This window comes from Puntigrus tetrazona, chromosome 20 (genome assembly GCF_018831695.1).
Source record: "Puntigrus tetrazona isolate hp1 chromosome 20, ASM1883169v1, whole genome shotgun sequence".
NCBI classification, from domain to species: Eukaryota; Metazoa; Chordata; class Actinopteri; order Cypriniformes; family Cyprinidae; genus Puntigrus; species Puntigrus tetrazona.
The window spans coordinates 2,076,514-2,100,762 of NC_056718.1; the positions used below are offsets into that span (position 1 = coordinate 2,076,514).

General features: G+C 48.6%; 42 non-coding genes across 42 annotated transcripts; all 42 read right to left on the bottom strand.

Moving 5' to 3' along the window:
* Positions 1-1,431: 1,431 nt before the first annotated feature.
* Positions 1,432-1,504, bottom strand: trnaq-cug. The gene has a single exon. It is a non-coding gene; the product is annotated as a tRNA-Gln (tRNA).
* A 400-nt stretch (positions 1,505-1,904) lies between these two features.
* Positions 1,905-1,976, bottom strand: trnap-ugg. The gene has a single exon. It is a non-coding gene; the product is annotated as a tRNA-Pro (tRNA).
* Positions 1,977-2,790: 814 nt separating this feature from the next.
* Positions 2,791-2,862, bottom strand: trnaq-cug. The gene has a single exon. It is a non-coding gene; the product is annotated as a tRNA-Gln (tRNA).
* A 242-nt stretch (positions 2,863-3,104) lies between these two features.
* trnai-aau lies at positions 3,105-3,179 on the bottom strand. The gene has a single exon. It is a non-coding gene; the product is annotated as a tRNA-Ile (tRNA).
* A 974-nt stretch (positions 3,180-4,153) lies between these two features.
* On the bottom strand, positions 4,154-4,225 carry trnaq-cug. Its single transcript has one exon. It is a non-coding gene; the product is annotated as a tRNA-Gln (tRNA).
* Positions 4,226-4,315: 90 nt separating this feature from the next.
* Positions 4,316-4,388, bottom strand: trnaf-gaa. The gene has a single exon. It is a non-coding gene; the product is annotated as a tRNA-Phe (tRNA).
* Positions 4,389-4,472: 84 nt separating this feature from the next.
* Positions 4,473-4,546, bottom strand: trnai-aau. Its single transcript has one exon. It is a non-coding gene; the product is annotated as a tRNA-Ile (tRNA).
* Positions 4,547-4,643: 97 nt separating this feature from the next.
* Positions 4,644-4,715, bottom strand: trnap-ugg. Its single transcript has one exon. It is a non-coding gene; the product is annotated as a tRNA-Pro (tRNA).
* Positions 4,716-7,216: 2,501 nt separating this feature from the next.
* On the bottom strand, positions 7,217-7,290 carry trnai-aau. Its single transcript has one exon. It is a non-coding gene; the product is annotated as a tRNA-Ile (tRNA).
* A 1,234-nt stretch (positions 7,291-8,524) lies between these two features.
* Positions 8,525-8,596, bottom strand: trnaf-gaa. Its single transcript has one exon. It is a non-coding gene; the product is annotated as a tRNA-Phe (tRNA).
* Positions 8,597-9,759: 1,163 nt separating this feature from the next.
* trnaq-cug lies at positions 9,760-9,831 on the bottom strand. The gene has a single exon. It is a non-coding gene; the product is annotated as a tRNA-Gln (tRNA).
* Positions 9,832-9,921: 90 nt separating this feature from the next.
* Positions 9,922-9,994, bottom strand: trnaf-gaa. The gene has a single exon. It is a non-coding gene; the product is annotated as a tRNA-Phe (tRNA).
* Positions 9,995-10,077: 83 nt separating this feature from the next.
* Positions 10,078-10,151, bottom strand: trnai-aau. The gene has a single exon. It is a non-coding gene; the product is annotated as a tRNA-Ile (tRNA).
* Positions 10,152-11,129: 978 nt separating this feature from the next.
* Positions 11,130-11,201, bottom strand: trnaq-cug. Its single transcript has one exon. It is a non-coding gene; the product is annotated as a tRNA-Gln (tRNA).
* Positions 11,202-11,287: 86 nt separating this feature from the next.
* On the bottom strand, positions 11,288-11,363 carry trnaf-gaa. Its single transcript has one exon. It is a non-coding gene; the product is annotated as a tRNA-Phe (tRNA).
* Positions 11,364-11,449: 86 nt separating this feature from the next.
* On the bottom strand, positions 11,450-11,524 carry trnai-aau. The gene has a single exon. It is a non-coding gene; the product is annotated as a tRNA-Ile (tRNA).
* Positions 11,525-11,606: 82 nt separating this feature from the next.
* Positions 11,607-11,677, bottom strand: trnap-ugg. Its single transcript has one exon. It is a non-coding gene; the product is annotated as a tRNA-Pro (tRNA).
* An 819-nt stretch (positions 11,678-12,496) lies between these two features.
* Positions 12,497-12,568, bottom strand: trnaq-cug. Its single transcript has one exon. It is a non-coding gene; the product is annotated as a tRNA-Gln (tRNA).
* A 90-nt stretch (positions 12,569-12,658) lies between these two features.
* Positions 12,659-12,731, bottom strand: trnaf-gaa. The gene has a single exon. It is a non-coding gene; the product is annotated as a tRNA-Phe (tRNA).
* A 79-nt stretch (positions 12,732-12,810) lies between these two features.
* trnai-aau lies at positions 12,811-12,884 on the bottom strand. Its single transcript has one exon. It is a non-coding gene; the product is annotated as a tRNA-Ile (tRNA).
* A 975-nt stretch (positions 12,885-13,859) lies between these two features.
* On the bottom strand, positions 13,860-13,931 carry trnaq-cug. The gene has a single exon. It is a non-coding gene; the product is annotated as a tRNA-Gln (tRNA).
* A 90-nt stretch (positions 13,932-14,021) lies between these two features.
* On the bottom strand, positions 14,022-14,094 carry trnaf-gaa. Its single transcript has one exon. It is a non-coding gene; the product is annotated as a tRNA-Phe (tRNA).
* Positions 14,095-14,179: 85 nt separating this feature from the next.
* On the bottom strand, positions 14,180-14,252 carry trnai-aau. The gene has a single exon. It is a non-coding gene; the product is annotated as a tRNA-Ile (tRNA).
* Positions 14,253-14,349: 97 nt separating this feature from the next.
* On the bottom strand, positions 14,350-14,421 carry trnap-ugg. The gene has a single exon. It is a non-coding gene; the product is annotated as a tRNA-Pro (tRNA).
* Positions 14,422-15,242: 821 nt separating this feature from the next.
* trnaq-cug lies at positions 15,243-15,314 on the bottom strand. Its single transcript has one exon. It is a non-coding gene; the product is annotated as a tRNA-Gln (tRNA).
* A 90-nt stretch (positions 15,315-15,404) lies between these two features.
* On the bottom strand, positions 15,405-15,477 carry trnaf-gaa. Its single transcript has one exon. It is a non-coding gene; the product is annotated as a tRNA-Phe (tRNA).
* An 86-nt stretch (positions 15,478-15,563) lies between these two features.
* On the bottom strand, positions 15,564-15,637 carry trnai-aau. The gene has a single exon. It is a non-coding gene; the product is annotated as a tRNA-Ile (tRNA).
* Positions 15,638-15,719: 82 nt separating this feature from the next.
* Positions 15,720-15,791, bottom strand: trnap-ugg. The gene has a single exon. It is a non-coding gene; the product is annotated as a tRNA-Pro (tRNA).
* An 822-nt stretch (positions 15,792-16,613) lies between these two features.
* trnaq-cug lies at positions 16,614-16,685 on the bottom strand. Its single transcript has one exon. It is a non-coding gene; the product is annotated as a tRNA-Gln (tRNA).
* Positions 16,686-16,775: 90 nt separating this feature from the next.
* On the bottom strand, positions 16,776-16,848 carry trnaf-gaa. The gene has a single exon. It is a non-coding gene; the product is annotated as a tRNA-Phe (tRNA).
* Positions 16,849-16,927: 79 nt separating this feature from the next.
* Positions 16,928-17,001, bottom strand: trnai-aau. The gene has a single exon. It is a non-coding gene; the product is annotated as a tRNA-Ile (tRNA).
* Positions 17,002-17,083: 82 nt separating this feature from the next.
* On the bottom strand, positions 17,084-17,155 carry trnap-ugg. The gene has a single exon. It is a non-coding gene; the product is annotated as a tRNA-Pro (tRNA).
* An 822-nt stretch (positions 17,156-17,977) lies between these two features.
* Positions 17,978-18,049, bottom strand: trnaq-cug. Its single transcript has one exon. It is a non-coding gene; the product is annotated as a tRNA-Gln (tRNA).
* Positions 18,050-18,139: 90 nt separating this feature from the next.
* trnaf-gaa lies at positions 18,140-18,212 on the bottom strand. The gene has a single exon. It is a non-coding gene; the product is annotated as a tRNA-Phe (tRNA).
* An 83-nt stretch (positions 18,213-18,295) lies between these two features.
* trnai-aau lies at positions 18,296-18,369 on the bottom strand. The gene has a single exon. It is a non-coding gene; the product is annotated as a tRNA-Ile (tRNA).
* An 82-nt stretch (positions 18,370-18,451) lies between these two features.
* trnap-ugg lies at positions 18,452-18,523 on the bottom strand. Its single transcript has one exon. It is a non-coding gene; the product is annotated as a tRNA-Pro (tRNA).
* Positions 18,524-19,345: 822 nt separating this feature from the next.
* Positions 19,346-19,417, bottom strand: trnaq-cug. The gene has a single exon. It is a non-coding gene; the product is annotated as a tRNA-Gln (tRNA).
* Positions 19,418-19,506: 89 nt separating this feature from the next.
* On the bottom strand, positions 19,507-19,579 carry trnaf-gaa. Its single transcript has one exon. It is a non-coding gene; the product is annotated as a tRNA-Phe (tRNA).
* Positions 19,580-19,664: 85 nt separating this feature from the next.
* Positions 19,665-19,738, bottom strand: trnai-aau. Its single transcript has one exon. It is a non-coding gene; the product is annotated as a tRNA-Ile (tRNA).
* An 82-nt stretch (positions 19,739-19,820) lies between these two features.
* Positions 19,821-19,892, bottom strand: trnap-ugg. Its single transcript has one exon. It is a non-coding gene; the product is annotated as a tRNA-Pro (tRNA).
* Positions 19,893-20,876: 984 nt separating this feature from the next.
* trnaf-gaa lies at positions 20,877-20,949 on the bottom strand. The gene has a single exon. It is a non-coding gene; the product is annotated as a tRNA-Phe (tRNA).
* An 84-nt stretch (positions 20,950-21,033) lies between these two features.
* Positions 21,034-21,107, bottom strand: trnai-aau. The gene has a single exon. It is a non-coding gene; the product is annotated as a tRNA-Ile (tRNA).
* Between the last annotated feature and the right edge of the window lie 3,142 nt (positions 21,108-24,249).

Below are 24,249 nucleotides of genomic sequence, written 5' to 3' on the forward strand. Positions count from 1 at the left end.
TGGGCTTTAAAGTTTGTGCAAACTTTCTGCACATTTTAGAGCAGGTGTGCCCAATCCTGCTCCAGCAAAATTCAGCTCAACTCTAATCAAACACACCTGCCTTTAATTTCCAAGCGATCCTGATGACCTTAATTAGTTACTTCAGGTGTGTTTAATTAGACTTGGAGCTGAACTTTGCAAGAGAGTCGATCACCAGGAGTAGGATTGGGAACCCCTGCTTTACAGCTAAAAGCACGTTCCCAATCCCTCAAAGTCTACTGTCAACCTAAGATGTGGAATACCAACCTGCCTATATAGCCTCCTGGGTGCTCCTTTGTTGTCTACCAGTCAAAGTGAAAATGTAGAAAATCTTTTAGAAGCACAACATGCCAAATAATTGTGCCCAAGTCTCAAAACTTTCAATGATTTGCTAATAGGCGGCGATCGTTGTAAACCCATGAACCAGTTTGTACATGGGCCTCACCTAATCTCAGAACAATATTGTGAATTTTTTTGCTAAATAACAATGGCATGTCTTTAAAACAATTCTCTGCCAACTTAATGCAACCAAGTGATCCTGGGTGAGGAAAAACCGGTTCAAAAGTGAGCCTTTCTAAGGGCTGTCCGGGATTGAACATGACCTCTCGCATGTATTAGAATCATACTTTCTAGACCAGATATTTGAGACTCACGCAGAGCCACCCGATGCTCACAGAGAGCCGCCAAGTCTTCCTGTAATTCACACAGCTTTTAAATGCTTAGAAAAAGTAGCACAGAAACCAACGGAGGGCTCGTCGGGATTTTTGAACCGGGTCCAGAGCCAGAGGCATCAGGCTGCACTCAGTGCTTCAGGGACAGAAAGAAGGACATTGAACTACCATGGGAGTAAAACAAAACGCCTTGAGACAGTGTCAAAGCCAAATAAATGAAACCACACCCAATGGATTGAAATTTGGGGATGGACCTAACTGGCTGCACGAGGTGAGAGATGCAAAGGTAACCTACGTAACACAAAAATCAACATGCTCATATTCACTGAGAAACAAGACCAAGAAGAGCCTTAAATCAGCATAGAGGCAGCATAGAGGAGATATGGAACGATCGGTGGACACTGCGCTGCCCTGACCAAGGGGTCTTCTGCAAGCTCCCCGTTTGGCACCTCCCGAGCAGAGAGAAAGCAAAAGAACATCTACAGCAACGACCAAAGAAAGGAGTTTTTGTCATGATTGTAGTTAAACACAAGCAATTAAAGACAAAGAAGGAACTCAAACTAACATGGAAATAATTGAACAGCTCGACACAGTGTCAAAGGCAAACAAATGACAGGCGGCCTCTGAATGGTTTTGCACAAACTGGGGCTGGGCTTAAATGTGGATGGATTTTAGGAGCACATTTTAAATGGTCAGATGGCTCTCAGAGTTTGAGCTCTCAGGTCAATTCTCCAATTAAAACAGGTCCCACCGAGATTTGAACTCCGGATCGCTGGATTCAGAGTCCAAAGTGCTAACCATTACACCATGGAACCCTAGCTAAAAAAGCCTTGGCTCAGAGGGCCACAAAAGCAAGGACCTCTTAGGATTGGTTGACCTTTCTCTACAGCAAGAAGCACATCTCCCAAACCCGGATCACCCAGGGATCTTTAGATCTTCAACCTAAGATCTGCCAACTGAGCTATTTCTGCCACATCGTGAGCCTCCTGGGTGATCCTTTGTTGTTCCGTCACTTTATCAGAAGATCACAGCAGACCTCCGAGAGCACCAAAGGATGGCCACGGGTCGAACCCATGACCAGTTTGGCGCCTATTAGCTAACCAGAACGCTCTAACCAACTGAGCTAACCGGCCTCTCTTTGGCTGCTTCTCTGCCAACTTGATGCTTGCCGGTGATCCTGGGTAACAAAACCGCTTCAAAATTGAACCATTCTAAGGGCTCGTCCGGGATTTGAACCCGGGACCTCTCGCACCCAAAGCGAGAATCATACCCCTAGACCAACGAGCCACATGAAACTCACGCAGAGCCACCCGATGCTCACAGAGAGCCGCCAAGTCTTCCTGTAATTCACAGAGTTAGATGCTTAGGAAAAGTAGCACAGAAACCAACGGCGGGCTCGTCCGAGATTTTTGAACCGGGTCCTCTAGCCAGAGGCATCAGGCTGCACTCAGTGCTTCAGGGACAGAAAGAAGGACCTTGAACTACCATGGGAGGCAACAAAACTTCTTGAGACAGTGTCAAAGCCAAATAAATGAAAGATGGCCTCCCAATGGATTGAAATTTGGGGCTGGACCTAACTGGCTGCACGAGGTGAGAGATGCAAAGGTAGCCTACGTAACACAAAAATCATCATGCTCATATTCACTGAGAAACAAGACCAAGAAGAGCCTTAAATCTAAAGACCAAGTTAATTCACCAACTATATGGTGGCCAGTGCCAAGGAGGCAGCATAGAGGAGATATGGATCGATCGGTGGACACTGCGCTGCCCTGACCAAGGGGTCTTCTGCAAGAACCCCCGTTTGGAACCTCCCGAGCAGAGAGAAAGGAAAAGAACATCTACAGCAACGACCAAAGAAAGGAGTTTTTGTCATGATTGTAGTTAAACACAAGCAATTAAAGACAAAGAAGGAACTAAAACTAACATGGAAATAAATGAACAGCTCGACACAGTGTCAAAGGCAAACAAATGACAGGCGGCCACTGAATGAATTGAAAACTGGGGCTGGGCCTAACATGTGGATGGATTTCAGGGAGGACGCTGCTTAAATGGTCAGATGGCTCTCAGAGTTTGAGATCTCGGTCAATTTTCCAACCAAAACAGGTCCCACCGAGATTTGAACTCGGATCGCTGGATTCAGAGTCCAAAGTGCTAACCATTACACCATGGAACCCTAGCTACAAAAGCCTTGGCTCAGAGGGCCACAAAAGCAAGGACCTCTTAAGGGATTCGGTTGATCTTTCTTCTCTGGCAAGAAGACATCTGCCGAAACCGGGATCGAGCCAGGACCTTTAGATCTTCAGTCTAACGCTCTCCCAACTGAGCTATTTCTGCCACAACGTGAGGGACTATGATCGGGGGGATTCCGTCACTTTATCAGAAGATCAGAGCAGACCTCCGAGAGCACCAAAAGGCTGGCCCGTGCACGGGGTCGAACCCGCGACCTTGGCGTTATTAGCACCACGCTCTAACCAACTGAGCTAACCGGCCTGTCTTTGGCTGCTTCTCTGCCAACTTGATGCTTGCCGGTGATCCTGGGTAACAAAACCGCTTCAAAAGTGAGCCTTTCTAAGGGCTCGTCGGGATTTGAACCGGGACCTCTCGCACCCAAAGCGAGAATCATACCCCTAGACCAACGAGCCACGTGAGACTCACGCAGAGCCACCCGATGCTCACAGAGAGCCGCCAAGTCTTCCTGTAATTCACAGAGTTAGATGCTTAGGAAAAGTAGCACAGAAACCAACGGCGGGCTCGTCCGAGATTTTTGAACCCGGGACCTCTAGCCAGAGGCATCAGGCTGCACTCAGTGCTTCAGGGACAGAAAGAAGGACCTTGAACTACCATGGGAGGAAACAAAACGCCTTGAGACAGTGTCAAAGCCAAATAAATGAAAGATGGCCTCCCAATGGATTGAAATTTGGGGCTGGACCTAACTGGCTGCACGAGGTGAGAGATGCAAAGGTAGCCTACGTAACACAAAAATCATCATGCTCATATTCACTGAGAAACAAGACCAAGAAGAGCCTTAAATCTAAAGCACAACTTTTCGGTTAATTCACCAACTATATGGTGGCCAGTGCCAAGGAGGCAGCATAGAGGAGATATGGAACGATCGGTGGACACTGCGCTGCCCTGACCAAGGGGTCTTCTGCAAGAACCCCCGTTTGGCACCTCCCGAGCAGAGAGAAAGGAAAAGAACATCTACAGCAACGACCAAAGAAAGGAGTTTTTGTCATGATTGTAGTTAAACACAAGCAATTAAAGACAAAGAAGGAACTAAAACTAACATGGAAATAAATGAACAGCTCGACACAGTGTCAAAGGCAAACAAATGACAGGCGGCCACTGAATGAATTGAAAACTGGGGCTGGGCCTAACATGTGGATGGATTTCAGGGAGGACGCTGCTTAAATGGTCAGATGGCTCTCAGAGTTTGAGATCTCGGTCAATTTTCCAACCAAAACAGGTCCCACCGAGATTTGAACTCGGATCGCTGGATTCAGAGTCCAAAGTGCTAACCATTACACCATGGAACCCTAGCTACAAAAGCCTTGGCTCAGAGGGCCACAAAAGCAAGGACCTCTTAAGGGATTCGGTTGATCTTTCTTCTCTGGCAAGAAGACATCTGCCGAAACCCGGGATCGAGCCAGGGACCTTTAGATCTTCAGTCTAACGCTCTCCCAACTGAGCTATTTCGCCACAATGTGAGGGACTATGATCGGGGGGGGGGATTCCGTCACTTTATCAGAAGATCACAGCAGACCTCCGAGAGCACCAAAAGGCTGGCCCGTACGGGGGTCGAACCCGCGACCTTGGCGTTATTAGCACCACGCTCTAACCAACTGAGCTAACCGACCTGTCTTTGGCTGCTTTTCTGCCAACTAGATGCTTGCCAACTTGATGCTTGCCGGTGATCCTGGGTGACAAAACCGCTTCAAAAGTGAGCCTTTCTAAGGGCTCGTCCGGGATTTGAACCCGGGACCTCTCGCACCCAAAGCGAGAATCATACCCCTAGACCAACGAACCACGTGAGACTCACGCAGAGCCACCCGATAGTCACAGAGAGCCGCCAAGTCTTCCTGTAATTCACAGAGTTAGATGCTTAGGAAAAGTAGCACAGAAACCAACGGCGGGCTCGTCTGGGATTTTTGAACCCGGGACCTCTAGCCAGAGGCATCAGGCTGCACTCAGTGCTTCAGGGACAGAAAGAAGGACCTTGAACTACCATGGGAGGAAACAAAACGCCTTGAGACAGTGTCAAAGCCAAATAAATGAAAGATGGCCTCCCAATGGATTGAAATTTGGGGCTGGACCTAACTGGCTGCACGAGGTGAGAGATGCAAAGGTAGCCTACGTAACACAAAAATCATCATGCTCATATTCACTGAGAAACAAGACCAAGAAGAGCCTTAAATCTAAAGCATAACTTTCGGTTAATTCACCAACTATATGGTGGCCAGTGCCAAGGAGGCAGCATAGAGGAGATATGGAACGATCGGTGGACACTGCGCTGCCCTGACCAAGGGGTCTTCTGCAAGAACCCCCGTTTGGCACCTCCCCGAGCAGAGAGAAAGGAAAAGAACATCTACAGCAACGACCAAAGAAAGGAGTTTTTGTCATGATTGTAGTTAAACACAAGCAATTAAAGACAAAGAAGGAACTCAAACTAACATGGAAATAATTGAACAGCTCGACACAGTGTCAAAGGCAAACAAATGACAGGCGGCCACTGAATGGATTGAAAACTGGGGCTGGGCCTAACATGTGGATGGATTTTAGGGAGGACGCTGCTTAAATGGTCAGATGGCTCTCAGAGTTTGAGCTCTTGGTCAATTTTCCAACCAAAACAGGTCCCACGAGATTTGAACTCGGATCGCTGGATTCAGAGTCCAAAGTGCTAACCATTACACCATGGAACCCTAGCTACAAAAGGCTTGGCTCAGAGGTCCACAAAAGCAAGGACCTCTTAAGGGATTCGGTTGACCTTTCTTCTCTGGCAAGAAGACATCTGCGAAACCGGGATCGAGCCAGGGACCTTTAGATCTTCAGTCTAACGCTCTCCCAACTGAGCTATTTCGGCCACAACGTGAGGGACTATGATCGGGGATTCCGTCACTTTATCAGAAGATCACAGCAGACCTCCGAGAGCACGAAAAGGCTGGCCCGTGCACGGAAGTCGAACCCGACCTTGGCGTTATTAGCACCACGCTCTAACCAACTGAGCTAACCAGCCTGTCTTTGGCTGCTTCTCTGCCAACTTGATGCTTGCCGGTGATCCTGGGTAACAAAACCGCTTCAAAAGTGAGCCTTTCTAAGGGCTCGTCCGGGATTTGAACCGGGACCTCTCGCACCCAAAGCGAGAATCACACCCCTAGACCAACGAGCCACGTGAGACTCACGCAGAGAGCCACCCGATGCTCACAGAGAGCCGCCAAGTCTTCCTGTAATTCACAGAGTTAGATGCTTAGGAAAAGTAGCACAGAAACCAACGGCGGGCTCGTCCGAGATTTTTGAACCGGGACCTCTAGCCAGAGGCATCAGGCTGCACTCAGTGCTTCAGGGACAGAAAGAAGGACCTTGAACTACCATGGGAGGCAACAAAACTTCTTGAGACAGTGTCAAAGCCAAATAAATGAAAGATGGCCTCCCAATGGATTGAAATTTGGGGCTGGACCTAACTGGCTGCACGAGGTGAGAGATGCAAAGGTAGCCTACGTAACACAAAAAATCATCTTGCTCATATTCACTGAGAAACAAGACCAAGAAGAGTCTTAAATCTAAAGCACAACTTTTCGGTTAATTCACCAACTATATGGTGGCCAGTGCCAAGGAGGCAGCATAGAGGAGATATGGAACGATCGGTGGACACTGCGCTGCCCTGACCAAGGGTCTTCTGCAAGAACCCCCGTTTGGCACCTCCCGAGCAGAGAGAAAGGAAAAGAACATCTACAACAACGACCAAAGAAAGGAGTTTTTGTCATGATTGTAGTTAAACACAAGCAATTAAAGACAAAGAAGGAACTCAAACTAACATGGAAATAATTGAACAGCTCGACACAGTGTCAAAGGCAAACAAATGACAGGCGGCCTCTGAATGGATTGAAAACTGGGGCTGGGCCTAACATGTGGATGGATTTTAGGGAGGACGCTGCTTAAATGGTCAGATGGCTCTCAGAGTTTGAGCTCTCTGTCAATTCTCCAACCAAAACAGGTCCCACCGAGATTTGATTTCGGATCGCTGGATTCAGAGTCCAAAGTGCTAACCATTACACCATGGAACCCTAGCTACAAAAGCCTTGGCTCAGAGGGCCACAAAAGCAAGGACCTCTTAAGGGATTCGGTTGACCTTTCTTCTCTGGCAAAAAGACATCTGCGAAACTCGGGATCGAGCCAGGGACCTTTAGATCTTCAGTCTAACGCTCTCCCAACTGAGCTATTTCGGCCACAACGTGAGGGACTATGATCAGGGGGGGGAATCCGTCACTTTATCAGAAGATCACAGCAGACCTCCGAGAGCACCAAAAGGATGGCCCGTACGGGGGTCGAACCCGCGACCTTGGCGTTATTAGCACCACGCTCTAACCAACTGAGCTAACCGGCCTGTCTTTGGCTGCTTCTCTGCTAACTTGATGCTTGCCGGTGATCCTGGGTAACAAAACCGCTTCAAAAGTGAGCCTTTCTAAGGGCTCGTCCGGGATTTGAACCGGGACCTCTCGCACCCAAAGCGAGAATCACACCCCTAGACCAACGAGCCCCGTGAGACTCACGCAGAGCCACCCGATCCTCACAGAGAGCCACCAAGTCTTCCTGTAATTCACAGAGTTAGATGCTTAGGAAAACCTAATTTTAATTATGATAATTATGAATTGTCATTTGAATCAGTTCTCAATTCAAGTTTGGGAATTGATTTTGAAAAATTCACGCTGGGACCTCTATACCTTTAAAGAGGCATACGTCCAGGCTGCACTCAGTGCTTCAGGGACAGCAAAAGAAGGACCTTGAACTACCATGGAGCAGGTAAAAACGGATCTGAGACAGTGTCAAAGCCAAATAAAACAAACAAGATGGCCTCCCAATGGATTGAAATTTTGGGGCAGGACCTAACTGGCTGACAAGACGAGGTGAGAAGATGCAAAGGTAGCCACGTAACACAAAAATCATCATTCATACACATATTCACTGAGAAACAAGAATGGATAAGAGTCTTAAATCTAAAGCACAACTTCTGAGTTAATTCACCAACTATAAAGTTGGTTTAGTGCCAATGTGAGGCAAGCATAGAGGAGATATGGAACGATCGGTGGACACTGCGCTGCCCTGACCAAGGGGTCTTCTGCAAGAACCCCCGTTTGGCTTTCCGAGCAGAGAGAAAGGAAAAGAACATCTACAGCAACGACCAAAGAAAGGAGTTTTTGTCATGGAAATTGTAGTTAAACACAAGCAATTAAAGACAAAGAAGGAACTCAAACTAACATGGAAATAATTGAACAGCTGACACAGTGTCAAAGGCAAACAAATGACAGGCGATTCCTGAATGGATTGAAAACTGGGGCTGGGCCTAACATGTGGATGGATTTTAGGGAGGACGCTGCTTAAATGGTCAGATGGCTCTCAGAGTTTGAGCTCTCTGGTCAATTCTCCAACCAAAACAGGTCCCACCGAGATTTGACTCGGATCGCTGGATTCAGAGTCCAAAGTGCTAACCATTACACCATGGAACACATATATTCCCTAGCTGGAAACAAGCTTCAAGCCTGATATCAAGACATGCATTACAAAAGCAAGGACCTCTGTTAGAGGGATTATTTGACCTTTCTTCTCTGGCAGAAGACATCTGCCGAAACCGGGATCGAGCCAGGGACCTTTAGATCTTCAGTCTAACGCTCTCCCAACTGAGCTATTTTGGCCATGTGTGTCCTGGCAGGACTATATTGTAGGGGAAAAGGAAAAATCACTTTATCAGAAGATCACAGCAGACCTCCGAGAGCAGAAAAAGGCTGGCCACGTTGATTGCGGGAGTCTTAACCCTTTTGACTTGGTGGTTATTAGCACTGATCCCTAACCAACTGCAGCTAACGGCCTGTCTTTGGCTGCTTCTCTTTTCATCATCTTGATGCTTGCCGGTGATCCTGGGTAACAAAAGCTCGCTTCAAAGTGAGCCTTGAGAAGGGCTCGTCCGGGATTTGAACCGGGACCTCTCGCACCCAAAGCGAGAATCATACCCTAGACCAGCGAGCCACGTGAGACTCGGGTGCGGAGGATGAGCCACCCGACCTGCTCAGAGAGATTCGCCTTTTATCTTCCTGTAATTCACAGAGTTAGATGCTTAGGAAAAGTAGCACAGAAACCAACGGCGGGCTCGTCCGGGATTTTTGAACCCGGGACCTCTAGCCAGAGGCATCAGGCTGCACTCAGTGCTTCAGGGACAGAAAGAAGGACCTTGAACTACCATGGGAGGAAACAAAACGCCTTGAGACAGTGTCAAAGCCAAATAAATGAAAGATGGCCTCCCAATGGATTGAAATTTGGGGCTGGACCTAACTGGCTGCACGAGGTGAGAGATGCAAAGGTAGCCTATGTAACACAAAAATCATCATGCTCATATTCACTGAGAAACAAGACCAAGAAGAGCCTTAAATCTAAAGCACAACTTTTCGGTTAATTCACCAACTATATGGTGGCCAGTGCCAAGGAGGCAGCATAGAGGAGATATGGAACGATCGGTGGACACTGCGCTGCCCTGACCAAGGGGTCTTCTGCAAGAACCCCCGTTTGGCACCTCGAGCAGAGAGAAAGGAAAAGAACATCTACAGCAACGACCAAAGAAAGGAGTTTTTGTCATGATTGTAGTTAAACACAAGCAATTAAAGACAAAGAAGGAACTCAAACTAACATGGAAATAATTGAACAGCTCGACACAGTGTCAAAGGCAAACAAATGACAGGCGGCCTCTGAATGGATTGAAAACTGGGGCTGGGCCTAACATGTGGATGGATTTTAGGGGACGCGCTGCTTAAATGGTCAGATGGCTCTCAGAGTTTGAGCTCTCGGTCAATTCTCCAACCAAAACAGGTCCCACCGAGATTTGAACTCGGATCGCTGGATTCAGAGTCCAAAGTGCTAACCATTACACCATGGAACCCTAGCTACAAAAGCCTTGGCTCAGAGGGCCACAAAAGCAAGGACCTCTTAAGGGATTCGGTTGACCTTTCTTCTCTGGCAAGAAGACATCTGCCGAAACCCGGGATCGAGCCAGGGACCTTTAGATCTTCAGTCTAACGCTCTCCCAACTGAGCTATTTCGGCCACAATGTGGGACTATGATCGGGGGGGGGGATTCCGTCACTTTATCAGAAGATCACAGCAGACCTCCGAGAGCACCAAAAGGCTGGCCCGTCCGGGGGTCGAACCCGCGACCTTGGCGTTATTAGCACCACGCTCTAACCAACTGAGCTAACCGGCCTGTCTTTGGCTGCTTCTCTGCCAACTTGATGCTTGCCGGTGATCCTGGGTAACAAAACCGCTTCAAAAGTGAGCCTTTCTAAAGGGCTCGTCCGGGATTTGAACCGGGACCTCTACGCACCCAAAGCGAGAATCACACCCCTAGACCAACGAGCCACGTGAGACTCACGCAGAGCCACCCGATGCTCACAGAGAGCCGCCAAGTCTTCCTGTAATTCACAGAGTTAGATGCTTAGGAAAAGTAGCACAGAAACCAACGGGCGGGCTCGTCCGGGATTTTTGAACCCGGGACCTCTAGCCAGAGGCATCAGGCTGCACTCAGTGCTTCAGGGACAGAAAGAAGGACCTTGAACTACCATGGGAGGCAACAAAACTTCTTGAGACAGTGTCAAAGCCAAATAAATGAAAGATGGCCTCCCAATGGATTGAAATTTGGGGCTGGACCTAACTGGCTGCACGAGGTGAGAGATGCAAAGGTAGCCTACGTAACACAAAAATCATCATGCTCATATTCACTGAGAAACAAGACCAAGAAGAGCCTTAAATCTAAAGCACAACTTTTCGGTTAATTCACCAACTATATGGTGGCCAGTGCCAAGGAGGCAGCATAGAGGAGATATGGAACGATCGGTGGACACTGCGCTGCCCTGACCAAGGGTCTTCTGCAAGAACCCCCGTTTGGCACCTCCCGAGCAGAGAGAAAGGAAAAGAACATCTACAGCAACGACCAAAGAAAGGAGTTTTTGTCATGATTGTAGTTAAACACAAGCAATTAAAGACAAAGAAGGAACTCAAACTAACATGGAAATAATTGAACAGCTCGACACAGTGTCAAAGGCAAACAAATGACAGGCGGCCACTGAATGGATTGAAAACTGGGGCTGGGCCTAACATGTGGATGGATTTTCAGGGAGGGCGCTGCTTAAATGGTCAGATGGCTCTCAGAGTTTGAGATCTCTGTCAATTTTCCAACCAAAACAGGTCCCACCGAGATTTGAACTCGGATCGCTGGATTCAGAGTCCAAAGTGCTAACCATTACACCATGGAACCCTAGCTACAAAAGCCTTGGCTCAGAGGGCCACAAAAGCAAGGACCTCTTAAGGGATTCGGTTGACCTTTCTTCTCTGGCAAGAAGACATCTGCGAAACCCGGGATCGAGCCAGGGACCTTTAGATCTTCAGTCTAACGCTCTCCCAACTGAGCTATTTTGGCCTGGCGTGAGGGACTATGATCAGGGGGGATTCCGTCACTTTATCAGAAGATCACAGCAGACCTCCGAGAGCACCAAAAGGCTGGCCCGTCCCGTGTCTGGGGTCGAACCCGCGACCTTGGCGTTATTAGCACCACGCTCTAACCAACTGAGCTAACCGGCCTGTCTTTGGCTGCTTCTCTGCCAACTTGATGCTTGCCGGTGATCCTGGGTAACAAAACCGCTTCAAAAGTGAGCCTTTCTAAGGGCTCGTCCGGGATTTGAACCGGGACCTCTCGCTCCCAAAGCGAGAATCATACCCCTAGACCAACGAGCCACGTGAGACTCACGCAGAGCCACCCGATGCTCACAGAGAGAGCGCCAAGTCTTCCTGTAATTCACAGAGTTAGATGCTTAGGAAAAGTAGCACAGAAACCAACGGCGGGCTCGTCCGGATTTTTGAACCCGGGACCTCTAGCCAGAGGCATCAGGCTGCACTCAGTGCTTCAGGGACAGAAAGAAGGACCTTGAACTACCATGGGAGGCAACAAAACGCCTTGAGACAGTGTCAAAGCCAAATAAATGAAAGATGGCCTCCCAATGGATTGAAATTTGGGGCTGGACCTAACTGGCTGCACGAGGTGAGAGATGCAAAGGTAGCCTATGTAACACAAAAATCATCATGCTCATATTCACTGAGAAACAAGACCAAGAAGAGCCTTAAATCTAAAGCACAACTTTTCGGTTAATTCACCAACTATATGGTGGCCAGTGCCAAGGAGGCAGCATAGAGGAGATATGGAACGATCGGTGGACACTGCGCTGCCCTGACCAAGGGTCTTCTGCAAGAACCCCGTTTGGCACCTCCCGAGCAGAGAGAAAGGAAAAGAACATCTACAGCAACGACCAAAGAAAGGAGTTTTGTCATGATTGTAGTTAAACACAAGCAATTAAAGACAAAGAAGGAACTCAAACTAACATGGAAATAATTGAACAGCTCGACACAGTGTCAAAGGCAAACAAATGACAGGCGGCCTCTGAATGGATTGAAAACTGGGGCTGGGCCTAACATGTGGATGGATTTTAGGGAGGACGCTGCTTAAATGGTCAGATGGCTCTCAGAGTTTGAGCTCTCGGTCAATTCTCCAACCAAAACAGGTCCCACCGAGATTTGAACTCGGATCGCTGGATTCAGAGTCCAAAGTGCTAACCATTACACCATGGAACCCTAGCTACAAAAGCCTTGGCTCAGAGGGCCACAAAAGCAAGGACCTCTTAAGGGATTCGGTTGACCTTTCTTCTCTGGCAAGAAGACATCTGCCGAAACCCGGGATCGAGCCAGGGACCTTTAGATCTTCAGTCTAACGCTCTCCCAACTGAGCTATTTCAGCCACAACGTGAGGACTATGATCAGGGGAATCCGTCACTTTATCAGAAGATCACAGCAGACCTCCGAGAGCACCAAAAGGCTGGCCCGTCCGGGGGTCGAACCCGTGACCTTGGCGTTATTAGCACCACGCTCTAACCAACTGAGCTAACCGGCCTGTCTTTGGCTGCTTCTCTGCCAACTTGATGCTTGCCGGTGATCCTGGGTAACAAAACCGCTTCAAAAGTGAGCCATTCTAAGGGCTCGTCCGGGATTTGAACCCGGGACCTCTCGCACCAAAGCGAGAATCATACCCCTAGACCAACGAGCCACGTGAGACTCACGCAGAGCCACCCGATGCTCACAGAGAGCCGCCAAGTCTTCCTGTAATTCACAGAGTTAGATGCTTAGGAAAAGTAGCACAGAAACCAACGGCGGGCTCGTCCGAGATTTTTGAACCCGGGACCTCTAGCCAGAGGCATCAGGCTGCACTCAGTGCTTCAGGGACAGAAAGAAGGACCTTGAACTACCATGGGAGGAAACAAAACGCCTTGAGACAGTGTCAAAGCCAAATAAATGAAAGATGGCCTCCCAATGGATTGAAATTTGGGGCTGGACCTAACTGGCTGCACGAGGTGAGAGATGCAAAGGTAGCCTACGTAACACAAAAATCATCATGCTCATATTCACTGAGAAACAAGACCAAGAAGAGTCTTAAATCTAAAGCACAACTTTTCGGTTAATTCACCAACTATATGGTGGCCAGTGCCAAGGAGGCAGCATAGAGGAGATATGGAACGATCGGTGGACACTGCGCTGCCCTGACCAAGGGGTCTTCTGCAAGAACCCCCGTTTGGCACCTCCCGAGCAGAGAGAAAGGAAAAGAACATCTACAGCAACGACCAAAGAAAGGAGTTTTTGTCATGATTGTAGTTAAACACAAGCAATTAAAGACAAAGAAGGAACTCAAACTAACATGGAAATAATTGAACAGCTCGACACAGTGTCAAAGGCAAACAAATGACAGGCGGCCACTGAATGAATTGAAAACTGGGGCTGGGCCTAACATGTGGATGGATTTCAGGGAGGACGCTGCTTAAATGGTCAGATGGCTCTCAGAGTTTGAGATCTCGGTCAATTTTCCAACTAAAACAGGTCCCATCGAGATTTGAACTCGGATCGCTGGATTCAGAGTCCAAAGTGCTAACCATTACACCATGGAACCCTAGCTACAAAAGCCTTGGCTCAGAGGGCCACAAAAGCAAGGACCTCTTAAGGGATTCGGTTGATCTTTCTTCTCTGGCAAGAAGACATCTGCCGAAACCCGGGATCGAGCCAGGGACCTTTAGATCTTCAGTCTAACGCTCTCCCAACTGAGCTATTTCGGCCACAATGTGAGGGACTATGATCGGGGGGGGGGATTCCGTCAATTTATCAGAAGATCACAGCAGACCTCCGAGAGCACCAAAAAGCTGGCCCGTACGGGGGTCGAACCCGCTACCTTGGCGTTATTAGCACCACGCCTAACCAACTGAGCTAACCGACCTGTCTTTGGCTGCTTTTCTGCCAACTAGATGCTTGCCAACTTGATGCTTGCCGGTGATCCTGGGTGACAAAACCGCTTCAAAAGTGAGCCTTTCTAAGGGCTCGTCCGGGATTTGAACCCGGGACCTCTCGCACCCAAAGCGAGAATCATACCCCTAGACCAACGAGCCACGTGAGACTCACGCAGAGCCACCCGATGCTCACAGAGAGCCGCCAAGTCTTCCTGTAATTCACAGAGTTAGATGCTTAGGAAAAGTAGCACAGAAACCAACGGCGGGCTCGTCTGGGATTTTTGAACCCGGGACCTCTAGCCAGAGGCATCAGGCTGCACTCAGTGCTTCAGGGACAGAAAGAAGGACCTTGAACTACCATGGGAGGAAACAAAACGCCTTGAGACAGTGTCAAAGCCAAATAAATGAAAGATGGCCTCCCAATGGATTGAAATTTGGGGCTGGACCTAACTGGCTGCACGAGGTGAGAGATGCAAAGGTAGCCTACGTAACACAAAAATCATCATGCTCATATTCACTGAGAAACAAGACCAAGAAGAGCCTTAAATCTAAAGCACAACTTTTCGGTTAATTCACCAACTATATTGTGGCCAGTGCCAAGGAGGCAGCATAGAGGAGATATGGAACGATCGGTGGACACTGCGCTGCCCTGACCAAGGGTCTTCTGCAAGAACCCCCGTTTGGCACCTCCCGAGCAGAGAGAAAGGAAAAGAACATCTACAGCAACGACCAAAGAAAGGAGTTTTTGTCATGATTGTAGTTAAACACAAGCAATTAAAGACAAAGAAGGAACTCAAACTAACATGGAAATAATTGAACAGCTCGACACAGTGTCAAAGGCAAACAAATGACAGGCGGCCACTGAATGGATTGAAAACTGGGGCTGGGCCTAACATGTGGATGGATTTTAGGGAGGACGCTGCTTAAATGGTCAGATGGCTCTCAGAGTTTGAGCTCTTGGTCAATTTTCCAACCAAAACAGGTCCCACCGAGATTTGAACTCAGATCGCTGGATTCAGAGTCCAATGTGCTAACCATTACAACATGGAACCCTAGCTACAAAAGGCTTGGCTCAGAGGTCCACAAAAGCAAGGACCTTTCAAGGGATTCGGTTGACCTTTCTTCTCTGGCAAGAAGACATCTGCCGAAACCCGGGGTCGAGCCAGGGACCTTTAGAGCTTCAGTCTAACGCTCTCCCAACTGAGCTATTTCGGCCACAACATGAGGGACTATGATCGGGGGGGGGGGATTCCGTCACTTTATCAGAAGATCACAGCAGACCTCCGAGAGCACGAAAAGGCTGGCCCGTACGGGGGTCGAACCCGCGACCTTGGCGTTATTAGCACCACGCTCTAACCAACTGAGCTAACCAGCCTGTCTTTGGCTGCTTCTCTGCCAACTTGATGCTTGCCGTTGATCCTGGGTAACAAAACCTCTTCAAAAGTGAGCCTTTCTAAGGGCTCGTCCGGGATTTGAACCCGGGACCTCTCGCACCCAAAGCGAGAATCACACCCTTAGACCAACGAGCCACGTGAGACTCACACAGAGCCACCCGATGCTCACAGAGAGCCGCCAAGTCTTCCTGTAATTCACAGAGTTAGATGCTTAGGAAAAGTAGCACAGAAACCAACAACGGCCTCGTCCGGGATTTTTGAACCCGGGACCTCTAGCCAGAGGCATCAGGCTGCACTCAGTGCTTCAGGGACAGAAAGAAGGACCTTGAACTACCATGGGAGGCAACAAAACTTCTTGATACATTGTCAAAGCCAAACAAATGAAAGATGGCCTCCCAAAGGATTGAAATTTGGGGCTGCACCTAACTGGCTGCACGAGGTGAGAGATGCAAAGGTAGCCTACGTAACACAAAAATCATCATGCTCATATTCACTGAGAAACAAGACCAAGAAGAGTCTTAAATCTAAAGCACAACTTTTCGGTTAATTCACCAACTATATGGTGGCCAGTGCCAAGGAGGCAGCATAGAGGAGATATGGAACGATCGGTGGACACTGCGCTGCCCTGACCAAGGGGTCTTCTGCAAGAACCCCCGTTTGGCACCTCCCGAGCAGAGAGAAAGGAAAAGAACATCTACAGCAACGACCAAAGAAAGGAGTTTTTGTCATGATTGTAGTTAAACACAAGCAATTAAAGACAAAGAAGGAACTAAAACTAACATGGAAATAAATGAACAGCTCGACACAGTGTCAAAGGCAAACAAATGACAGGCGGCCACTGAATGAATTGAAAACTGGGGCTGGGCCTAACATGTGGATGGATTTCAGGGAGGACGCTGCTTAAATGGTCAGATGGCTCTCAGAGTTTGAGATCTCGGTCAATTTTCCAACCAAAACAGGTCCCACCGAGATTTGAACTCGGATCGCTGGATTCAGAGTCCAAAGTGCTAACCATTACACCATGGAACCCTAGCTACAAAAGGCTTGGCTCAGAGGGCCACAAAAGCAAGGACCTCTTAAGGGATTCGGTTGACCTTTCTTCTCTGGCAAGAAGACATCTGCCGAAACCCGGGATCGAGCCAGGGACCTTTAGATCTTCAGTCTAACGCTCTCCCAACTGAGCTATTTCGGCCACAATGTGAGGGACTATGATCGGGGATTCCGTCACTTTATCAGAAGATCACAGCAGACCTCCGAGAGCACTAAAAGGCTGGCCCGTACGGGGGTCGAACCCGCGACCTTGGCGTTATTAGCACCACGCTCTAACCAACTGAGCTAACCGGCCTGTCTTTGGCTGCTTCTCTGCCAACTTGATGCTTGCCGGTGATCCTGGGTAACAAAACCGCTTCAAAAGTGAGCCTTTCTAAGGGCTCGTCCGGGATTTGAACCCGGGACCTCTCGCTCCCAAAGCGAGAATCATACCCCTAGACCAACGAGCCACGTGAGACTCATGCAGAGCCACCCGATGCTCACAGAGAGCCGCCAAGTCTTCCTGTAATTCACAGAGTTAGATGCTTAGGAAAAGTAGCACAGAAACCAACGGCGGGGGCGTCCGGGATTTTTGAACCCGGGACCTCTAGCCAGAGGCATCAGGCTGCACTCAGTGCTTCAGGGACAGAAAGAAGGACCTTGAACTACCATGGGAGGAAACAAAACGCCTTGAGACAGTGTCAAAGCCAAATAAATGAAAGATGGCCTCCCAATGGATTGAAATTTGGGGCTGGCCCTAACTGGCTGCACGAGGTGAGAGATGCAAAGGTAGCCTATGTAACACAAAAATCATCATGCTCATATTCACTGAGAAACAAGACCAAGAAGAGCCTTAAATCTAAAGCACAACTTTTCGGTTAATTCACCAACTATATGGTGGCCAGTGCCAAGGAGGCAGCATAGAGGAGATATGGAACGATCGGTGGACACTGCGCTGCCCTGACCAAGGGGTCTTCTGCAAGAATCCCCGTTTGGCACCTCCCGAGCAGAGAGAAAGGAAAAGATTATCTACAGCAACGACCAAAGAAAGGAGTTTTTGTCATGATTGTAGTTAAACACAAGCAATTAAAGACAAAGAAGGAACTCAAACTAACATGGAAATAATTGAACAACTCGACACAGTGTCAAAGGCAAACAAATGACAGGCGGCCTCTGAATGGATTGAAAACTGGGGCTGGGCCTAACATGTGGATGGATTTTAGGGAGGACGCTGCTTAAATGGTCAGATTGCTCTCAGAGTTTGAGCTCTCTGTCAATTCTCCAACCAAAACAGGTCCCACCGAGATTTGAACTCGGATCGCTGGATTCAGAGTCCAAAGTGCTAACCATTACACCATGGAACCCTTGCTACAAAAGCCTTGGCTCTGAGGGCCACAAAAGCAAGGACCTCTTAAGGGATTCGGTTGACCTTTCTTCTCTGGCAAAAAGACATCTGCCGAAACCCGGGATCGAGCCAGGGACCTTTAGATCTTCAGTTTAACGCTCTCCCAACTGAGCTATTTCAGCCACAACGAGAGACAATGATCAGGGGGGGGGAATCCGTCACTTTATCAGAAGATCACAGCAGACCTCCGAGAGCACCAAAAGGCTGGCCCGTCCGGGGGTCGAACACGTGACCTTGGCGTTATTAGCACCACGCTCTAACCAACTGAGCAAACCGGCCTGTCTTTGGCTGCTTCTCTGCCAACTTGATGCTTGCCGGTGATCCTGGGTAACAAAACCGCTTCAAAAGTGAGCCTTTCTAAGGGCTCGTCCGGGATTTGAACCCGGGACCTCTCGCACCCAAAGCGAGAATCATACCCCTAGACCAACGAGCCACGTGAGACTCACGCAGAGCCACCCGATGCTCACAGAGAGCCGCCAAGTCTTCCTGTAATTCACAGAGTTAGATGCTTAGGAAAAGTAGCACAGAAACCAACGGCGGGCTCGTCCGGGATTTTTGAACCCGGGACCTCTAGCCAGAGGCATCAGGCTGCACTCAGTGCTTCAGGGACAGAAAGAAGGACCTTGAACTACCATAGGAGGAAACAAAACGCCTTGAGACAGTGTCAAAGCCAAATAAATGAAAGATGGCCTCCCAATGGATTGAAATTTGGGGCTGGACCTAACTGGCTGCACGAGGTGAGAGATGCAAAGGTAGCCTATGTAACACAAAAATCATCATGCTCATATTCACTGAGAAACAAGACCAAGAAGAGCCTTAAATCTAAAGCACAACTTTTCGGTTAATTCACCAACTATATGGTGGCCAGTGCCAAGGAGGCAGCATAGAGGAGATATGGAACGATCGGTGGACACTGCGCTGCCCTGACCAAGGGGTCTTCTGCAAGAACCCCCGTTTGGCACCTCCCGAGCAGAGAGAAAGGAAAAGAACATCTACAGCAACGACCAAAGAAAGGAGTTTTTGTCATGATTGTAGTTAAACACAAGCAATTAAAGACAAAGAAGGAACTCAAACTAACATGGAAATAATTGAACAGCTCGACACAGTGTCAAAGGCAAACAAATGACAGGCGGCCACTGAATGGATTGAAAACTGGGGCTGGGCCTAACATGTGGATGGATTTTAGGGAGGACGCTGCTTAAATGGTCAGATGGCTCTCAGAGTTTGAGCTCTCGGTCAATTTTCCAACCAAAACAGCTCCCACCGAGATTTGAACTCGGATCGCTGGATTCAGAGTCCAATGTGCTAACCATTACACCATGGAACCCTAGCTACAAAGGCTTGGCTCAGAGGTCCACAAAAGCAAGGACCTTTTAAGGGATTCGGTTGACCTTTCTTCTCTGGCAAGAAGACATCTGCCGAAACCCGGGATCGAGCCAGGGACCTTTAGATCTTCAGTCTAACGCTCTCCCAACTGAGCTATTTCGGCCACAACATGAGGGACTATGATCGGGGGGGGGGATTCCGTCACTTTATCAGAAGATCACAGCAGACCTCCGAGAGCACCAAAAGGCTGGCCCGTACGGGGGTCGAACCCGTGACCTTGGCATTATTAGCACCACGCTCTAACCAACTGAGCAAACCGGCCTGTCTTTGGCTGCTTCTCTGCCAACTTGATGCTTGCCGGTGGTCCTGGGTAACAAAACCGCTTCAAAAGTGAGCCTTTCTAAGGGCTCGTCCGGGATTTGAACCCGGGACCTCTCGCACCCAAAGCGAGAATCACACCCCTAGACCAACGAGCCACGTGAGACTCACGCAGAGCCACCCGATGCTCACAGAGAGCCGCCAAGTCTTCCTGTAATTCACAGAGTTAGATGCTTAGGAAAAGTAGCACAGAAACCAACGGCGGGCTCGTCCGAGATTTTTGAACCCGGGACCTCTAGCCAGAGGCATCAGGCTGCACTCAGTGCTTCAGGGACAGAAAGAAGGACCTTGAACTACCATGGGAGGCAACAAAACTTCTTGAGACAGTGTCAAAGCCAAATAAATGAAAGATGGCCTCCCAATGGATTGAAATTTGGGGCTGGACCTAACTGGCTGCACGAGGTGAGAGATGCAAAGGTAGCCTACGTAACACAAAAATCATCTTGCTCATATTCACTGAGAAACAAGACCAAGAAGAGTCTTAAATCTAAAGCACAACTTTTCGGTTAATTCACCAACTATATGGTGGCCAGTGCCAAGGAGGCAGCATAAAGGAGATATGGAACGATCGGTGGACACTGCGCTGCCCTGACCAAGGGGTCTTCTGCAAGAACCCCCGTTTGGCACCTCCCGAGCAGAGAGAAAGGAAAAGAACATCTACAACAACGACCAAAGAAAGGAGTTTTTGTCATGATTGTAGTTAAACACAAGCAATTAAAGACAAAGAAGGAACTCAAACTAACATGGAAATAATTGAACAGCTCGACACAGTGTCAAAGGCAAACAAATGACAGGTGGCCTCTGAATGGATTGAAAACTGGGGCTGGGCCTAACATGTGGATGGATTTTAGGGAGGACGCTGCTTAAATGGTCAGATGGCTCTCAGAGTTTGAGCTCTCTGTCAATTCTCCAACCAAAACAGGTCCCACCGAGATTTGATTTCGGATCGCTGGATTCAGAGTCCAAAGTGCTAACCATTACACCATGGAACCCTAGCTACAAAAGCCTTGGCTCAGAGGGCCACAAAAGCAAGGACTTCTTAAGGGATTCGGTTGACCTTTCTTCTCTGGCAAAAAGACATCTGCCGAAACTCGGGATCGAGCCAGGGACCTTTAGATCTTCAGTCTAACGCTCTCCCAACTGAGCTATTTCGGCCACAACGTGAGGGACTATGATCAGGGGGGGGAATCCGTCACTTTATCAGAAGATCACAGCAGACCTCCGAGAGCACCAAAAGGATGGCCCGTACGGGGGTCGAACCCGCGATCTTGGCGTTATTAGCACCACGCTCTAACCAACTGAGCTAACCGGCCTGTCTTTGGCTGCTTCTCTGCTAACTTGATGCTTGCCGGTGATCCTGGGTAACAAAACCGCTTCAAAAGTGAGCCTTTCTAAGGGCTCGTCCGGGATTTGAACCCGGGACCTCTCGCACCCAAAGCGAGAATCACACCCCTAGACAAACGAGCCACGCGAGACTAACGCAGAGCCACCCGATCCTCACAGAGAGCCACCAAGTCTTCCTGTAATTCACAGAGTTAGATGTGTAGGGTTTTCACACCTAATTTTAATTATGAAATTTTTGAATTGTCATTTGAATCAGTTCTCAATTCAAGTTTGGGAATTGATTCTGAAAAGATTCACGTTGGTATGCAATTCAAGTATACCTTTAAATCACTTAATACGTCCAGCGTTTTAGGGCAATTTAAATGTATGTTACCAATATGAATTTACTCTGTGATCAGCAAAATAAATCAATTGGATTCTTCGCTTTACCTCGAGCAGGTAACAACGGATCTGGGCATGAGTTTGACTTTCCAGTTACATAACACACAAACAAGAATTCGTAATAATGAAACACAATTTTTTCGACAGTACCTACTATTTGACAAGACTACACTGAGAAGACTAAACATAAACACACACACACACACACATGCATTCATACACACATTCACGGGTTGGAAGGGAAATGGATAATTGTCTGTCCAAAGTCTGTTAGCTAGTTCTGAGATCGCACTAAGAGCACCAACAAAGCAAAGTTAGGTTTAGCCTCGCTTATATGTGTCTGCGCCAATTCAGTAGAGACGGAAAGGTAGTTTTACCACTCGGCGTGTCTGGGGAAATCCCGGCGTGCTGATTGGGCAGGCTCGTCCGTGGGATGACGTGGTCGGGCTTTCCCGGGCCGTTTGAATGAAGTCTCTCTAGCTTGGTGGTTCGCTTTGGATGAACCGGGTTGGTTATGGAAAGGGCAGTGAGTGTCCGTGGAGTGATGTGACGGAGCGGACCGGAGTCGAGGGTATCGGGTCGTTCTGGTTCGGAGTCTTCTGACTTCTACAAGTTCGAAGTTTCTCTGTTTCCTTGGCGATTCCTGCAGCGACCGAATTCCCCTCCCGGTGGTTCGAAGAGTTCTTCTCGACTCGACTCCGACTCCGATTCTTCTCGTTCTCAACTCAACTCAGAGAGCTCTGTTCCTGCGTTTTGAGGTGCAAGTTTTGGGCCGTGCCCTGGGCAGTTGTCCAATCCCGAGGTCAAAGGGGCGTGTCCACACCTGCTTTCGACTCCGGTTTAGTGCATACTTTATCCCAGTTAGAATTGACATTCTGCACTTCTGTTCCCTATCAAAAGCTTATAAGTGGAATACACTGTTGTGCATTGCACAAACACATATATTCATTCATCACGATATTGGAAACATCGTAAGCTTCAATTTGATATCAAACATGCATTATCTAGCGCTTATGGAACGCTCTCTGTTAGAGGATTATTTAACAAGTATATAGCGGTTCCTACATACATCCCGAAACATTTATTAAGCAGTTATTTACAGATGAACCTTTATTCGTTTGAAAGGAAGGCATTTAGATTGTTCGTTTAGTGGTTTTATGTGTGTCCTGGCAGTTCCTTTATTGTAGCGAAAAGGAAAAAGGCGCTTTTAAGGAATGTATGTTGGGACAGAGCAAACCTCCTGGGGGTTGGAAAGTGTGAGGCTGTCCTGGCCACGTTGATTCACCGGGAGTCTTATCACCTTTTGACTTGGTGGCTTGGTAGAACTGATCCCAGGTCAGTGCACAGAACGGGTTATCGCGCTGTCGACCAGATGTTGCGCGTTTTCAATCATCCCAATCTTGACGTGGGTACTCGGATTGGCCGAGCTCACTGCAGCGACAGTCCCTTGAGAATGTTTGGTAGACGTTGTGGCGCTCTGCATCGCTCGGCTGACCATCTTGATTGCCTTTATGGTCCGGGGTGCGGAGGATGAGCGATTTTACGACCTGGTTCTAGAGCGATTCCCCCTTTTATGGTTCGTGTCTGTTCATCGAGGCCCCACATATCCCCTTTTTGCTGCGCGATGAGGTTCCGTTGCGCTATAACGTCATCGGGCACTGGAACAATGGACAGAGAGAACAGACATCCACAAACAACATTTCCATCGCTAACTGAACTGTCGTGCAGAAATTTGGAATTTGGGCAGATCGGGTGAGAAACTTGATACGACATTTGCGCTCGATCTATGGACTTGGTGCGGGGAGTCAATCTTATTGTCAGGACCTGACGTGAGAGAATGGTTAAGGGTGTTCCTGTAAAAGGGCCTAGAGGGGAAAAAGGGAAACAGAGAGGGAAAGAGAAGGGAAAAGACAACACATAAGGGACACAAGGACATTGAGTGAGGTTAGGACAACAAACAATGGTCACCTGTGTGGGGAAGCTCCTTGTTACTAGAGTGTTGGTTCTAGCAGTGCGGTGAAGGAGCGTGTAGGTGTTGTGTTTAAAAACCTGGCTATGTGTTTCCCTAGTGGGTGAGGAATTACATCAGTGAGGTGCGATAGTCGGTCTGTGTCAGTGGGTTTGGTCTTCCCCCTTTCCTTGTCTCTTGGAGCCCTGGTGCCTCTTTATCTGGTTCCGGTGTACCCATCGCAGGGCTGGCTCGCTGCGCCCCTGTCGAATCTTGATTCGGTAGGCAACAGGTGACAGTTTGTCTACGATTTCGTGGGGTCCCGTCCAGTGAGGTAGGAACTTCTTTGACAATCGATGAGAGGTGTTTGGCCGTGGTTGGGCGAAACTGTAATACCACACTTCGTCTCCGACCTCAAGTTCCTGATATGAGGCTTTCCTGTCGTAGTAAGCCTTACGACCTTCCGCGCTGCTTTGGAGTTGTTGCTGTGCAAAGGCGAAAGTCGTTCTCAGGTGCTGATGCAACTCTTCTAGGTACTGATGCGTGGTGTAGGCAGTGACGAGGTTCATGTCACCGGGTTGGTACAGCAGGTGTAAGGGTAGTGTCATGCGTCTCCCCGTCATCATTTCGAATGGGGGTACTCCGGTGGACCGGTGAGGAGTGGACCTGATGGCCATTAGTACCAGGGAAGTTTGACATCCCAATCCTTCTGATTGGCCGACACGCACTTCTTCAGCATGCTGACCACTGTCTTGTTGGCACGTTCCACCTGTCCGGAAGAG